Raw genomic sequence first — 12761 nt, 5'->3', positions numbered from 1 at the left:
ATAAGCTATTAAACATACACTGTCATATGTCAACCGATCATATGTTATCTTTCTGTTCTGTTGACATATTGAACTTTGTTCCATATCTTTATCTATATTTCTTTTCATTTACTTTATTATAGCATTCATGCTTTTTCACAAGAGTTCAGCACCTGATTTAGCTATGAATAGCTGAGGAGTCAAGTGCATAAGTTAAAATGGTGACCCTCACTATAAGATACAAACCAAGAATATTTAGGTTTAACAAGGAAGGAAATATCTCGGCGAAATAATAACCAAGGATATCGAGTTCTGGATCATATTGATGTGTTTCATACCGATTGTTAAGCCGTTCTTAGTACACTGATTTTGACTGCGGATAACTCCGTTTACCTGATCAAAATATAGGGCTCACGGCGGGTGTGACCGGTCAACAGGGGATGCTTACTCCTCCTAGGCACCTGATCCCACCTCTGGTGTGTCCAGGGTCCGTGTTTGCCCAGCTATCTATTTTGTATTGCTTATAGGAGTTATGAGATTGATCACTGTTCGTTATCTTCACCTTGCATTGATTAAACAAAACTGGACACAAGACTAGGAGGTCATAATACAAGCATTCCTTTAGATATTCGTTTTGGCCTCAAAACCACAAAAAAGGAACAGATTTTGAACACTTCTTTTCTTGTATCAAAAACACGAAGAGGATGTTATACGTAAATCTGCAATTCAAGACCTATGTCTGATTAAAGAATTTGTCTGGAGAGTTTTCATATGAATTGTCATATCAGCATAACTGCACCATTTCTGAAAGTTATGCATTGAATAATTTGACCCCGTCTTTCAGTACTTTCAGCACTTTGATATTTGGGTGCTAATTCAGGGATTGAATTTTTCTATATATCCTTTACTATGAGAAATATGTCTAATCTCTTTACTATGGAAACGTGCCATTGATATTTTTGCTTTCTGCAGCACCCATTTTTGAAGGTATATATGTCACTCCTATTGAGAGGTATATTATGAGATGATGATGCTTTACTTTTGTACTTTTATATTGGGTGCTAATTCAGGGATTGGATTTTTCTATATATGTGCTTGTAAATACGTTACTTTTGATTGTCATTTATTTATTTAATAAATTACCATTTTTACTTTTTATATGTGTTTGACTTATTTCGGGGCAGGCTGACATAATTTTTTTTATTTGAAATATATATATAAGAATTGTCAAAACTATGGTGATCCCTACCAATTTTGATAGATATATATCACACCATATATATAAATGGTACATGCAAAAAAGTAAAAGTAGAAGAAAATTGTTTCCATCTAAAATCTATCATTAAAAACAAATTTATCAACAAGAAAAAAATACCTACCCAAGGGAATGTAACGCATTTTATTGTATTTGGCCTTAGCACAAGTTTATATATTTATATATATATATATATATATATATATATATATATATATATATGCTAATATTTATATTTCCAATGTTTTTACCTTGGATATATTTACCAATTGAAACGATAATCATTTCTATTTAACTGTGAGCAATATGTGTATGAATCTTGATAAATAATCTAATATAGTATGACTATTTTAATGACAGGAAATGTCCCCACCAGAAATGAAAGTAAACTATAAATATAAGAAACAAATTTCATGTTTTTTAAGTATGTGAGGGTATGAACAGCACTGCTTCATGACGACGTACTTTACATGAAGCGGAAACATGCTTCATGATGTATGCTGGTATAAAGCATCGCAGTCCATACCCTTATGTGTATTTTCAAAAATTGAAATTTATTTTCAAAATATTTATAAAGCTATTGTTAACGTTCACATTACTGAAGTCATATAATATACATGGTTAATCTGATTACTGATGATAGTTGTGTTTATCTATGACAGACTGTTATGTATACATGATAGATCAATATCAAAGTATTTTCAAATCTCGTCCAATTTGAGTGTGAAAGAGATCTCACCGCTGGATTTGACGGTTCTTGGCAGAAAAGAGGAACTGGTTTAGTCTATAACAGTCTTACAGGTTGATGCAAATTTTGACTTGGATAGATATTCAGGATAGAATTGCAAAATCACTATAACAAAATTATATATGAAAAAGTGCATTCCATTTTTTTTTCAACAATAAAACATGCCATTTTAGTTAGTGCATGTGTATTGTGAGTTTAATAGAGGTAATTTGATTATTTCCAGTCAATAGTTTGGATCTTTTTAGGACATGCATCCCTTATTGGCGAGAGAACCAAAACAATGCATAGGTGTATCTGTGATGAGCAAGAGGTGCAGGATTTGTGAGTCTGCCCGACAAAGAAACATTACTCCTAGAAAACACAACTGATGTCATAACTGGTCTGGTTCAGCAAGGTTTATGGAACCTGAGATGACATGTTAAATACTGCAGGACGTAATTGACCAAGGTCAGAGAGTAATTCATAACATAGAACAAATTGTTTATGATAAAAAGTTCTTATTTGTCTGAATAAGTGGAAAGGTAGCATTGTAAAGACAATATTGTAAGTACGATTGTTTTGCTTTGTATTTAGGTGCAGACTTTAGTCATGGACAACGACTCAACAACAACTGCAAGGGTGAAGGCCATTGTTGATCCAACTATCAAGAAAAAGTCTGATAGCAATCACAGAAGGAAAGGATTCACAGGGAGTCTGATAGAACTCAGCAAAACCCACAAAGCACTGAAAAACAACAGAGTGCGGTTACATATTGAAAGGTGTTTCATGTACTGTGTGAAACAAAACAGTGGAAAATCAACACAGCTAGCTAAGGACTTGCAGCTGATAGTTCCTTGTTTGTATAGTAAAATAACACAGTTAAACACACCCTCACACAAATACTTTTACACAGTTAATGTGTGAATATGTGCCCATGTAATTAAACATTCAAATTACTAAATTTTTAGGTCAAGTGAGCTTTTCTGATCGCATATTGTCCATCGTCTGTCCGCCTGTCTGTCCTTCTGTAAACCTTTTTTTTTTTTTTTTTTACAATTTTGACTTCTTCTCCAGGACCACTGGGCCAATTTCAACCAATCGTGGGGAAGGGCTTTCAAGTTTGTTCAAATGAAGAGCGACATCCCTTCAAAGGGGATATAATCACTAAAATGCAAAAATAGACTGGGGTCATTTAAAATTCTTTTTTTAAGAACCATTGGGCCAGAAGAGCTGAAATTTGTATGGAATCTTCCTGGCAAAGTGCAGATTGAAGTTTGTTAAAACCATGACCCTCGGAAGAATCACTGGGCCAGGAAAGTACAAATTTACATGAAAACTTCCTGACATAGCACATATTCAAGTATGCTAAAATCAGGGGTAGGATGGGGTCACAATAAGGGATCAAAGTTCTACATACAAATGTATAAAGAAATTCTTTTAAAAATATTTGTCTCAAGAACCACTTGGCTAGCAAAATACAAATTTACATGAAAGTTTCCTGACATAGTGCAAATTCAAGTTTCCTAAGATAATGCTCCTCGAAGGTAGGTTGGGGCCACAATAGGGATTAAAGGTTTACATGAAATATGTAGGGGGGGGGGGGATCTTTTAATATGGGCCAAGGCAACTCAGATAAGCAATGCGGCCCATGTGGCTTTTGGGATGGGGGATGAGGGTACTCAACTCTGACAGTATAAGAAATACAATAATCTGTATTTGTTTTGTCAGGTGAACATGAAAGTTGTGCCTCATGGTGTAATAGTGATCAGAAGGAATACAAAGCAAAGAACCTTCCTTACGGCAAGTCACTCTCCAGCCAACCTCTTCGTTTAGTATTAGAGTCCTTATTCAACAAATATGTCCAAAAAGCAGATGAAATAAGTGTTTTGGGGTCGACTCAGAACAACGAGAGCTTCAATCAAATGGTTTCTAACAAAGCACCAGAACGGTTGTAAGTACCTTTTGTTCTTGAAAGTAATACTATGACTAAATAGAAGAGAAACAGTACATAATTCAGTAAACAAATTCATTGAAATGAAGGCAGGTTTTATGGAGGCTCGGATATTTTGAAAACAAGAGTCTCGGCTACTGTTTGTCAAAAGAATGAGGGCTACGGTTATATCACAGACGTATATTGCATTGTTTGTGAACAGTTGAGTTGGTTATTTAGTTTGTTGGTCAAGGTCACAGTGACCGAAAATAGATTGAAAACTTCAGACAAATATGGTTTCTGAACAGTAACTCGAAAAGTTTAAAATTGAAATTAGTTCACAATTAGTTCACAATTATAGATATGCCACATCATTCCTGACTTTACAATGTATCCCATGCAACTCGGCTCATGCACCACTGGGTGCATATATTGATTTTTTTCTGTTAAGCAGATGTTTATTCTTAATTATGTATAAGAATTGTACGCGGTTGAGTTAAGGTTTTCCCCATAAATACCAGCAGTGCTGTAAAAAATGTACTTTACTGCACTGACACATTACATGACGTCACAATGAAAAACACATCATGACGAAGGTCGTAACGTACATATCTACAGTCCTTGTGCGGTTGGAAATGTCAAAATATGTTTTCGTTATTTACCACCGCTGTCAAACGATGAACCGCAATCGTGTAAAAGTTTCTGTTAAATGGGTTATATTAATTCTCTTTGATATTTAAATAGTTTCAATTTCTTCTTAATAGAACATACATACTAAAGTAATATTCATATTATATTGTGATCTTGATATCGCCCCTAATGTGTACGTATAATAACTTTCACAATGGACTCATTTGCATAAACAGAGTTTCCGTACATAAAAATGTCATCATTGGCACGACACCCCGAGGTTTTTGAGTGAAAGATATTTGATTCATGTGATATGTGAACTTCAGTGCAAAAGGAAAGTTAGGGGAGGAAGTTGTGTCTTCAACAGAAAACATGTTTTTCAGGCTAGATTCAACTTCGTATATGCAAAAATCGCTGCATCTCGCATAATCAATGCAAAAATTAGACATGTTACAAGTCACTATAAACTTGCTCTCATTACTTTTCAAATTAAGAAATTAAGAGCCATTCTCTGTAACCACTTAAAAAAATTCGGCACGCATAGTCACCGATTTTCACGAAACTCACCTGAATGAAACATTTATATAACATATTGAAGAAAATATATTTAAAAATTAGATAGTGGTCATGGTTGCTATGGAAACAGGTACAACTTTATCAAGTTTGGCCATTTTCTAGAATTTGGTAGTTTTGGCACAAAAGTTGAATATAAAAGATTATGAATAGTCTTAAAATTCTAATTTTCAAATTAAATTATAAAACAGATCCCATATTTGTCATTTAAGAAGAAAAATGAATAATGGACAATCCTAAGTGATTTTTATAATTGAACAAATCTGTAAAATTGTGTTTAAATTCAATAGTTTTTAAGTCTTAATAACTTTTATTCGCATCCACCTCAAATAAAGTGACACAAGTTTTTAAAACAACTAATCTATGTTTTTCATAAATCTAAACTAAAACTTTTGGGAATCTGCCTATTTCATACAATTTGAAGTGAATGATTTATAGGGGGAAATGCATTCTGTAACCAAGAGTTATTCCCCTTTGAAACTCTTCAACGTGATAAGGCAGTAAAATTACATAGAAACACATATAATATGGCGGGATAATGTCTTACTGCATGCTGACAGAAGTTTAGACGAAGACATGTGGCATTCAAAATATTCTCTCCACTCACCCACACGAAAGGGGAAGGTGTGAGAGACACATCTCCGAGTACCGGCGTTCTAGTAATACAGGTAATTATTCTATTTACTTTGAAAACCATTCACAACCCTAGAATTAATCAACTTGATCACAATCATTTGATGTCAAATGTTTTCATAGACATTGTGTGCAATTATGGATTTCTCTAGATCTCCCAATTCACGCTTCCACTGTTGTCAGGAGAGGTGCGGTTATCATCTCCGCACAGCCAATCAGAATCGCGGAAGAATTGTCCGCCATTACCTCCGTCAAAACTTGTGATGACGGAGGTTTTGAGGTACAAATGTTTTAGCCTGATTAACTTCGAGTTCTCATAAAATTGGTGGAATTTTGTGCGTCGGGGAAATGCAACAGTGATTCACGTTACCCAGAAAGGATACTAAAAGTGATGTTTATCCCATTTCCAAAGCCAAAATCACAAAAAGATTAATGTTTACGTTGGATAAAGGCTTGCGGTAGGCCCCACAGTAAGAGCAGAATGGACCGGCACACAAAGTAAGTTAGTCTTAGCAGACACTTATGTATTAGATAATAGTAATAGTTAAATCAGGGACTGATAATAATACATGCCCATGTCATGTGTATGAATGTACTAAGAGCTACAGGTGCTTGGGTTTAAGACCCCCCCCCCTTCTCCCGAATAACCTGCACGACTTGATTTAAATTATTTCTTGTTGAAAATCTCACTAATGCATGTCAACAATGTCTTGCATACCCCAAAATAGCTCTTTTTTAAAAATTACCCCCACTGGATATAACAATTCGTGTAGCTAGGTTATTCAAGGGAGGGGGGGGGTGTCATGAACCCAAGCACCTGTGCTAAGAGCTACACAATAGTGACAATACTATATCTAAACTATTTTCATATCTAGGGTCAATTCATTTAATGTTTACACCAATATATATGCAGTTTCTGGTCTGGTGTCTTAAATTTTCCTTGCTCAGCCATGTATATCATAACATGACTGTAAGAGCGCCATATTCAAGGTTTTCTTTCCATGATTCCTACAATAGATCATACCAGGGAATAAAGTTCTAAAGTTTCAGTAATCAGACTGATTCAGTGGTAAAAGTTTTTAAATATCAATAGAATTTATGTCCATATATATTTTATAATACATGTAAATGGTTTTAAATTAGAATTTAGATTTCATAATGATTAGAGCAAACTGAAATAAGTAGTTAATAAATTGTTGTATGCATAGGAACTTTCATGTAATAGGTCAGGTCACCTTTTAAAAATTCCATGGTCCCTCTCAGCATCTATGTTTTACTTCTAAATGCTAAAATAAAAATTGTTGTTTCTTTATAGATTCATTGGATATACTTGTAACAGCAGCACGAGTCAGAGAATTTACAAGACCAGTTAACAACAGCAGAAAATGTCTTTCATCAACAGAGCATACATAATCATCATCTGCAACTCCAGTTATCAATGGAAGCCCAAGATTAACCCCACCAACAGGCCACCCCTTTTGACATTAACAGTACTCTACAGCAAGAGAAAAATAAACCAGGGTTGTTTTTATATTATATCAATTTGAGACATGCCACATTTTGTACTTTGTGAAGAGTTTTTTTTTTTATATACATCTGAGCAAATTCCCCAGTGTGTAAAAAAGGAGGGACATAACAAATATGACAAAATAATCTCAGTTGTTATTAACACTGATGAGGCTGAGACATAATTTTGAAATCAAGGATTTGGCATCAAGATTTTGTATTTCAACACAGTGTATCAGTGATATATTCTGTGCCTGAATTGACCTTATGTTGTGTTAGGTTGTGTTTCAATATAGTCCTATAGGAATGATATTAACAACATGACAACTGAATAAAAACTCATTTCCCAACAACCATCGCTATCATTGATTGTGCAGAAAGGAAATCACAGAAACCATCTTCTTTAAAACTGCAGTTACAAATTATACATTCTGATTACAAATCAGTTACAACCTAAAGGGGACTTATGGATTGTGATCCTTTAGGGGACACAATGGAAACTAGCTGTATGCTAATTTGTGTTATCCTGGATAAATAAAGGCTATTATTATTATCATATTTGTTTGTGAATTATTTTCTGGATCAATGTCAGATGTCCCTGTTACAGAGAATAGTGGATTATACAAACTCCTTTGTTAACTGATGGTGCAGGGTTGGCAAAAAAGTGGTCAATATGAGTATTGACCGGGCCAGTGGTCAATACTGGTTAAAACCGGTCAATAGTGGTTAATACAGGTCGATTGAAAATTATTTGGTCATTATAGTCTGTGTTATTCATTTTGACCACTGTGGTAAATCAGGGACCTATATACTAACTAGTTAGTATATAGGTCCCTGGGTAAATACTGTAATTCATAACATGCACTATCAGTTTATAATATACTTATGTCATAATATTAAATAAATAATGTATACAATGACTGTTGAATTGGGGATGATGTAAAAGTTTCTGTTCAAATTCCTTAGTTTAACAAGAACTACCTATAAGTATTGTTTCATTAATCTTCATTTCAACTGTTGAATAAACATTTGAGGGGGCTGGTTGGTGATGTTTTCATAACAATAACAGGCACACTGGTCATCTCTGGTCCCAGCCTATGCTTATTAACACCTGTCAACTCTGCTTCCTGTGCTCAGGTAATGTCCAGCTACCCTTTACTCTTAATCTGTCCAGGTACATGTATTGAGAGGTCTGTCTCAAATTGTCAAGCTATGCTATAGAGCTGTGACCCTCTGGTAGGTACTGAAGATATTTCGGTCAGTTTCAGCAAACCAAATATATTAAACTTATGAAATTACATATTTGATTATCTAATGAAAAATATTAACCCATATAATGAAAAGACTTAATTTATCTTTATCTTTGCAAGAAATGTACAAAAATAGGTAAATAAGTAAATCATAAATAATAGTAAAATAAAAGATGCAAAAGCAAGCAAGCAGATGAAACATTTTATTGAACCGGTCAACTCAGCATATATGATATAGTTATTCAGTTTCAACCGGACAACGAACATCGTCAATTCCGTAACAAAACAATTATTCAAAACTCGGAAAACGTTTCGTAATTAACCCAGCTGTGCACGAACAGTAAGCATCGATGACAGTCGATCCTGCTATTCGATGGTTAGATGATGTGGTGTTTCGAATTCTTTACTTCAAATGCAGCGAAAGCATCTAGCGCTAACAAATAAGTTATATTATAATTACTGTTTCGTCCGCGTTTTTACTCACTGAAATTATGTGAACATAACCTTCTCTGAAGTATGTCAGACCCTTTGACGGACTGTTCTGTGAAAATTCACGAGTAAACGAGGCGATTGAAAAGGTATCCTGTATAAGATCTAAATCGTCCGCCATGTTGTTTACACAAGTTGACGGAGTCTGAAAACATGTGACGTTCGTTGTCATCGGTGGGCGGGGCGTGGAAGCGTGAATAGCATGGTACATATGATGTGCGTGCGTGCTAAATATTCACCCTTCAACTCGCCACTGCTTCAGTTGTATTGATATGACGTCAAAATGTATACTGTGGCGTCACACATTACAGTACTTAGATCAACTTAGGCCTAATGCAGCACACTTTATTCTGTAGGGGATCGTATGACTAGGATGAAATTGAGATAATAAATGCAAAATCGTTATCATTATTTGTTTTATAATAGTATGAAGTAATATAATCATTAAAAAAAATCAGATATTTATTCATTTGAAAAATGCATGACCTTTCGTTATTATACATATTACATAAAAGAAAAGAGACGCCCTGTTGTGATATAAAGTAATGGGTCATAAACATTGAATTTTATCTCTAATCTTTTCTACTTGTATAAGGGTGGGGGGGGGGGGGTGTTATACATGTACAGATACTCAACTAAGAAGTGAATTGAGGTGGGGACACTATTCAGTATTATTAGACATCCACATATTAATTATTCTTTACTTTTGATGATACTTTAAAAAATTATCAATTCTATGAATAAATTCAATTAATTAAACAGAATTGAAATATTGTAGAAATGCCAATACTGATACACCTTAGACTATACATGTTATGCATGGAAATTTACTCTTATATTTTATTTTTTGTTCATCTTGATTTTGATTTCATTTTACACATGCCACTAACATAACAAAAGTATTTATTAAGGACATACAAGCAACATTTCTGACACTGATTTTTTTCCCCATCTTCTTGATGTAAAAAGCTATCGTATGATTTCGGAAATAAATTCAAATTTTACCGGCCTGGGTAGCTTAGCGATTAGATAACCTATCTTGTAATGCAGGTGTCCTGGATTTGATCCATTCTTTGCTAAAATATATCTGTACTGTCCTTATATATACAACCTGATGTAATACATAACTTTTGATTGCAACAATATTAGAAACTATCAAAATACTGAGTACCAGTATGCTATCTCTAAAACAGACATGGTAATACGACGTACCCCAAGATTTTTTTTTGTAGAAACGAGACAGAGTGCACATTCATGAAAATTGATATATATTATTGAGAAACGTCGCATAAGTCCTCAAGTGATAAAATACCACAAAATAATTCTCACTGTTTTGAATATTATAATTAACCCATGTGTTGATTAATTGAGGTCATATGATCACCTTAGAGTTTAGATGAAACTAAATCTAGATAAGAATACATGTATTTAAGTAAGTTATTACCTACCGTAAGAAAAGGGTTTGAATAAGATTTCATTCAAACGTAATTTAAGGAATACATATTACAGCTACATGTAGTAGTAGATGTAGATGACATGGGGAGAACAAGTAATACATTTGAGATGGGACATACGATTTTGATATGCTTGCATATATTCATCTTGGTATTTCTCTTAAAATTAATATTATTTATTGATTTTGTAGGAAGTGTCATATTGTCATTTTGGTGGGGGCCAAGTCAGAAGCATCAGTGTATGTTCGATGCTTATGTTGCCTCAAAGGATATGATAGGGTGTGGTTCATTTAACCTGAAAGAATTTCTATCAGGACAGCAGATCACATTATATTTTAGTTACCTCTATGCCATTGAGAAGACGATTAAAGCCATGATGACTATATATGCGCAAAATTAGAAAATGAAAAAGATTGTGTGTGCTTATCTTGTCTATTTTGTAATATATGATTCTAAAATAAAGGTATACCATTTATAATAGGATACGATTATGAAATATTCATCATCGGAACCCACTGCTTAAAGGCCGTAATTAAGCACCGAGCATAGGCCTAAATTTTGCAACCCTCACTGACAATGGTGACGTCTCCATATGAGTGAAAAATTCTTCGGCGGTACGTCAAATGGTAATCAATGAATCAACCCGTGGGTTCCAACGATGTCAGATATTAAAGATATTGACTTTCCCAGCATACTAAATGACTTCAATATGAACATCATTGGTATGTTACAGTTACAAGCAAGGTCTTCTTATGATGTTGAAATATAATTCACATACCTATGTTTAAAAAGATACGTTAAACGAGTGACCATGATGAACGTCCAGACTCTAGAAAACAGAGGCCCTCAATTGTTTTTAATCAAATGCCAAGGTCACGAGTCAAGGTCAAAATACTTCCTCATAAGTAACTGTAAATTGTCAAGTCCTGTATTAAAAATGTTAGTTTAATAGATTTCATACATGGTACTGGCATAACATTTCTTGCACATACATAGTAAGCAGAGCTAATATTGAACTGCAGAGAGAGAGAGAGAGAGAGAGAGAGAGAGAGAGAGAGAGAGAGAGAGAGAGAGAGAGGGGGGGTAATTCCTCATGAATCAATGATAAATTACAATCTTTATGTATCTTATTTAGTTTATTTAACTTGAACAATTTTTAAGATCAATGATTCAATTTCAATGTCACACTTAATTCGATTGGCAAGGTGAAAAAATGTACATGATAGTTTGAAATAACTGAAATATTCAAATATGCATTTTCTAGATATGGTAGTTATTTTGATGAATTTTTAAGATATACATTTGCAATTTGTGACACATGTACAATACACAAATAGAAATCATGCACATTTGAAGAAAAAAAAAATTAAAAAAAACAAAAACTATGCATTGATTTAATTATCTGTTACAAATTAAGAGTGTGTGTGATTGAAGAACATGCACGATGTATAACAAAATGAGATTTACTTGAAAAGAATGTGAACATCAAGTTTGCTGTTTTATGATATTTTGTTACCATAACAACAATGTAATATGAATTATCTATCAGTATTAATATTTTATCAACTATAACATTGACTTCAGTTGAATCTGTCTATAAAAGCATATTTTTTTTCGGTCTAAAAATTTATTTATTTTGCATGGATTTCGAATTTGAAAAGAAATAGCAATTTTCGTTTCCATGGCAACCAACATGAATTCTCATATTACACTTGTTAAAATTTAAAATCTAACATCAGTAGCAATCAGTTATTAAGATTATATACTTTGAATACATAGAAAATTGTATTTTGAATTACATTGAAAAATGCATCTCTACTGTCATATCATGACGAAATGCATCATTTTGTTTCCATGGAAACACAGCTTAGATGGTAGATTCCCAAACATGTCTCATTGTTATATGATAGTACTATATCTAATGTATGTTGTACAAGCATTTATAGATTTTAAGCTGAATGCGGGAATTTTTATCCATCATTCAAATTTGCCTCTAAATCATCTTTTTCAGAATGTATCAAACAACCCTCTTTTCCAGACAGAATGAAAAATTAACAGAATTATTCAAACCTTTAACTAAATATCAAACTAAATAATACAAATGCTATATAGTATCATTTGATAATGATTAAATAAGAACTCAAACAGGTTAATCCAGTATAGTTGAATGAAAAATGTCATTTTTCATGCGAAAATTGACTCTTTTGTGACCTGAATGGCATGCACGTGTTACCATGGCAACAGAGTTGCATAGCAACCAAATTATGATGGTTTTACATTACTTATGCCAGATTAAGTCGATGTGCCAAATTTGAAAAAAATCGGTGGCAGTGCG

At 33.6% G+C, this 12761-nt stretch overlaps 1 pseudogene; it reads left to right on the top strand.

Annotated features, from left to right (window-relative positions):
* The first annotated feature begins 2266 nt into the window (after nt 1–2266).
* Nucleotides 2267–3916, top strand: LOC125674002 (uncharacterized; annotated as a pseudogene).
* The last annotated feature ends 8845 nt before the right edge of the window (nt 3917–12761 follow it).

Source organism: Ostrea edulis, chromosome 3 (genome assembly GCF_947568905.1).
Source record: "Ostrea edulis chromosome 3, xbOstEdul1.1, whole genome shotgun sequence".
NCBI lineage: Eukaryota > Metazoa > Mollusca > Bivalvia > Ostreida > Ostreidae > Ostrea > Ostrea edulis.
Note: the sequence above shows the minus strand (reverse complement) of the source record. Positions and strands in the feature narration are given on the sequence as shown.